Source organism: Homarus americanus, unplaced genomic scaffold (genome assembly GCF_018991925.1).
Source record: "Homarus americanus isolate GMGI-L3 unplaced genomic scaffold, GMGI_Hamer_2.0 scaffold29787, whole genome shotgun sequence".
NCBI lineage: Eukaryota > Metazoa > Arthropoda > Malacostraca > Decapoda > Nephropidae > Homarus > Homarus americanus.
In genome coordinates this window covers 138,198-143,552 of record NW_024712055.1, presented here as the reverse complement: position 1 = coordinate 143,552, position 5,355 = coordinate 138,198, and the positions used below count along the sequence as shown (strand labels likewise).

At 46.4% G+C, this 5,355-nt stretch overlaps 1 long non-coding RNA gene across 1 annotated transcript in view; it reads right to left on the bottom strand.

Annotated features, from left to right (window-relative positions):
• Positions 1-18: 18 nt before the first annotated feature.
• The window catches only part of LOC121859222, a 34,696-nt gene continuing 29,359 nt past the window's right edge, over positions 19-5,355 (bottom strand). The window contains exons 3-4 of the long non-coding RNA XR_006087620.1: positions 2,021-2,656; positions 19-92 (exon numbers count right to left, since the gene is read on the bottom strand). This is a non-coding gene — a long non-coding RNA (uncharacterized LOC121859222). The remainder of the gene's footprint in view (positions 93-2,020; positions 2,657-5,355) is intronic.

The window sequence follows — 5,355 nt, the reverse complement described above, 5'->3', positions numbered from 1 at the left end:
GGCTGTGGGTGGAACACTGGGGCTGGGTACACAGTCAGGTCCTCAGCCGGGCCCACCAGTGTAGTGGTGGTGGCGCAGTAGACTCGGGAACACTGTAGGGGGAAAGATCGACCACACCGCCAGCAGGGAGGTGTGGTGAGTGATTATATTATGAGTTACTTAAATTAATGTGTAGTATGAAGAAGCTGTTTTTATGTCTTTGTTAATTTTTTTTAATAATAAATAATAATAATAATTAACGGTTTGTTAATAGAGTTGCAACCGGTGCCTGAAAATATACAGACTTACATTTGATTTAGACAATGATATAATGTGCGTTGAATACATTTACAGGGCTGTACAGTACATAAGTCAGGAGTTGTTTATTATTTTAACAATAGATGGAATGGTGCTGTTCTTATATCTATTGGTGCGGGCTCTTATGGGCTGAATTTTGTTGTAGTAGCAGACTGTGCGAGGGGTGGGATCGCCGGTGGCAGGAGGTGGCGATGACGAGGGTGATGCATTAGTTGGCTGCCAAACCTTTCCAGTGCTTGGTGTGTGTGTGTGTGTGTGTGTGTGTGTGTGTGTGTGTGTGTGTGTGTGTGTGTGTACAAGCAACATTCACACCCCCACAGCCTGGTCTGAGTGGTGGTTCTCCCGTCAACTCTCCATCACCACCACCCGTCGCTAGTGGAGCAAAACTCGATCCTTTGATCTTGGGCAATCGTGTGTAATTTTCCCTGCCATCTTGTTAGCTCGGGCGACCACAAAGACCACCCCCGCCACCCGCACTCTTCCCTCGCCACCCGCACTCCTTCCTCACACTCGCTCCTCCTCACACCCACACTCCTTCCTGCCACCCGCACTCTTCCTCCCACCCGCACTCTTCCTCGCCACCTGCACTCCTCCTCACACCCCCCTTGCCACACCCGCTCTCCTCCTCGCCACCTGCACTCCTTCCTCGCCACCTGCCTCCTCCTCGCCACCTGCACTCCTTCCCCACCCCCTCACACCTGCACTCCTTCCTGCCACTCGCTCCTCCTCGCCACCTGCACTCCTTCCTCGCCACCCGCACTCCTCCTCGCCATCGCACTCCTTCTTCCTCGCCACCCGCACTCCTTCCTCGCCACCTGCACTCCTCCTCGCCACCCGCACTCCTCCTCGCCACCCGCGCTCCTCACCCGACACATATTTGCTAATATTAAATTAATATCTCACATGTCCACAGGAGCGATGGTGCGTACAGGTGGTTTATATCGTCCATCAGGACAAAATATTTAATTGTGTTTTTCTAGACGAATGACTCAACGAAACATAGAGGAATTACGGTGACACAAGGGCATGATAATAATGACGACACTAAGGCATGATAATGACGACACTAAGGCATGATAAGAATAAATAAGACTAAAACAATGATAATGACAATCAGGGGCTAATGTACACCCCCTCATCCTTTCCCATTACGTCACACTGAATATAAACGTACACACACACACACACACACACACACACACACAATGAAAGCACATCGCTCTCACCCTTAGTTACTGGTTGGAGGGGGGAGGGAGGGGGCTTCCGAAATAGTAGGGTAGCATCGTAGTTCACGTAACCACCGCCAACCTCCTGATAATGTTCATTTTACGACCTGATAATTCCAATATCTGGCTCAGCTCTGCATAATAACACGGCAGTAACTCTAACTGGTCAAGGTGCCTATGTAATATACACAGTCAAGTCGGGTTTGCTTTTGAATTCCCAGCTCTATCGGGGGAGGTAATTGATTTTGTCCATTATTATTATTTATTGTTGTTATTATTGTTGTTGTTGGTGGTGGTGGTATTATTATTGTTATTATTGTTATTATATGACAGTAGTGAAATGGTAGTATAGTAAATAGTAAGGTATTATAGTATTAGTAGTATGTTAGTAGTAGTAGTAGTGGTGGTGGTGGTGGTAGTATTAGTAGTAGTAGTAATAGTAGTTGTAGTAGTAGTAGTGGTAGTAGTAATTGTTGTTGTTGTTGTTGAGGACTGACCTGGTAGGGCAGTGCCTGAGCCTCTCGCCAGGCTAACAGGAGGCGGAGTAACACTAGGTGGAGGAGTCTGGTCATCTGGCCTCAGCTGGTCACCGGGAGGTCACCAGGATGTTCCCAGGAGGTCACCAGGATGTTTCCAGAGGTCACCAGAATGTTCCCAGGAGGTCACCAGGATGTTCCCAGGAGGTCACCAGGATGTTCCCAGGAGGTCACCTGGATGTTCCCAGAAGTCACCAGGATGTTCCCAGGAGGTCACCAGGATGTTCGTAGGAGGTCACCAGGATGTTCCCAGAGGTCACCAGGATGTTCCCAGGAGGTCACCAGGATATTCCCAGAAGGTCACCAGGATGTTCCCAGAGTTCACCAAGATGTTCCCAGGATGTTCCCAGGAGGTCACCAGGAAGTTTCCAGGAGGTCACCAGGAAGTTTCCAGGAGGTGACCAGGATGTTCCCAGGAGGTCACCAGGATGTTCCCAGGAGGTCACCAGGATGTTCCCAGGAGGTCACCAGGATGTTCCCAGGAGGTCACTAGGCTGTTCCCAAAGGTCATCAAGATATTCCCAGGTCACCAAGGAAGTACCGTCATGGTCACCAAGCCTGCCGCTGGTCCTTCACCATCTTGACAGTGACATCATCCTGTCAGGTGAGAGAGTGATGTGTTAATAGTTTGTTACGTTAGCATAATTAAACAGGTACAGGTAATTAATGTATCACACCACACACACACACACACACACACACACACACACACACACACACACACACACACACACACACACACACACGTATAATATATATATCGTCAGGTTGTGGTCAAAGTATATATCGTCAGGTTGTGGTAAAAGTATATATCGTCAGGTTGTGGTTGAAGATATATCGTCAGGTGGTTGAGTATATATCGTCAGGTTTGCGTACATATATCGTCAGGTTGTGGTCAAGTATATATCGTCAGGTTGTGGTAAAGTATATATCGTCAGGTTGTGGCAGAAGTATATATCGTCAGGTTGTGGTCAAGGTATATATCGTCAGTTTTTAAAGATATATCGTCAGGTTGTGGTCAAGGTATATATCGTCAGGTTGTTGTAAGTATATCGTCAGGTTGTGGTCGGTATATATCGTCAGGTTTTGTAAGTATATATCGTCAGGTTGTGGTCAAGGTATATATCGTCAGGTTGTTGTAAAAGTATATCGTCAGGTTGTGGTAAACTGGAGATTTTAAAGGTCCGGAGGGAGTCTTGGCTGGCCCCCGTGGCTTCGCTGGCTAATTCCCTAAGTGGGCTAATCTTGCCGGAGTCTCACGTAAACTTTTCATGGTGTGGCTCTTACACCACCACAAGTATACTCATTATTTTTGATGTAACGTTCAATCATGTTCAAGCAGCCAGTTCACCTTGGCCTCCTGGTCTGTAATACCTGTGATGGGTGGCTTCGGCCTTGTATGTTGCTGTAGTGTAAAAGGTATCCCTCCTTTTTTTCTCTCTCTCTTCCTGTTTACCTGTAAGTAGGTGTAGTAGATCACTTGCCTTCGTCCATAGTGAAATTTTGACTTGGTTTCCATTTTACTGTTGGTCTTTATCTCACCTTTCATCAAGACCAAAGGCCACAGATCCTGGAGTAGACACTGGATAATATAGACTATATACCTGTACTTGTCTTTATAATACAGGTACACGACTTTAGTCTTGGTGTCGCGCCTCTCAAGACCTGCCAGAGTTTAATTCAGATTTGGTGTTGATTTATTATATTTTAAACTTTTTGTGCTAGAAATGTCATGCAGATAAAAAAAGAAGTCATTTTTCAGAAGGTAATAAGGTGAGGAATAAATGGTCATTGAAGGAAAGGAGAAGTAGAGAAAGATAGGGTGAGAGGACAAGAACCGATAACTGTGAAGACGTGACCCCTCCCCCTCCCTCCCTCCCCACCACCCCAAACCCCCCACATACAGGCTGCCCCTCCCCCACCCTCCACAACAATGGGTCAACAAGGCACTGCTGATGGAGTGTCACGTGATATAAAGATTTCTCTTGGTCTGACTATAGTGTTTAATGGCGTCTGTACCTTATTTTTGTTTTCAAGTTTTCATGCCGATAGATTGAGTGTGTGTAAATCTGGTTCAATAACATCAAATAAGAATGTTTTAACCGGAGAATGTTGTAAGTAAAATATAAACGCCATTTTTACCATCATCTTTGTGCCCTGAAGTAAGCAATTAAGGCTGCCTTCCCGCCCGCACGATTAGGATAAAAATGAACATGTGAGTCTTCGAGAATCGGGTCCTGGCTTTAAGTAGATCCTCCAAGGTTGAAGAGGGAGTAAGACGTCACTACCTCGTCTTGGTCCCCAGGAGAGATCAACCAATCTCATTTGTGTGTACGTGTGAGTGTTTTCCAAACCAATCATCTTTCTCCACTTCTCTCCTCAATCCTTCCCCTCTCCCCAGGCCCACCTCCTCTCCTCCTCCATCCCAGTCTCTTCTACTTCCTCCTCCTCCTCCTCCTCTCTGTACTCCTCTTTTCTTTTCAGATTTCTCTTATTCCTTCTCCTATCCTCTCCCATCCCCCTCCCCACCCTCTTGTCAACATCCTTCCTCTCTTCCTATTTCCACCCAGTTCTTCTCCCCAGCGCCTCTCTCCCCTCCTCTCTATCCCTCCTACATCTCTCACCCTTCCCTCTACTCCTACATCTCTCACCCTTCCCTCTGTTCCTCCTCCTGTTCCTCTAACTCACACCCTAGTCCCCTCTTGTTCACCTTTCCCGTTTTTTATACTTTTTTTTTAGATTTCTCATTTACCTCCAATTCTGTTTCTCTTAGTTACTCCTCTACCCTCCTTCTCCTTGATCTTCCCATCCCCTCTTCTTCCTACTACTCCACTACTTCTTTCTTACGCCCTCGCCCGCCTCCCCTCCTCCTCCTACCTCCTTCTTTACTACTCACTCTACCCCCCCCTCTGTGCCACTAATCTTATGTGAGAGTACACACTGAAGGCTCTCTAAGCTTCCCCGGAAAATCCCTTTACGAGATGAATTCGCCTGCTTGTAACACAAACATGCGCCCTAATATATTCTTACTCATTTTTAGAGCACACACACACACACACACACACACACACACACACACACACACACACACACACACACACACACGAGCGGAGGAAAAAAACAGAGTCGACCACATGAAAACTTTTGCATTTAACATTTTTTATACACGTGTTAAAATATAAAAAACCCACACATTTACTTCCGCACGCAAACACAGATATACACACGGTACAGAGATGCATAAATATACAATGTATATTCATGAGCGCATTCATACACAGTCACACATACTGTAC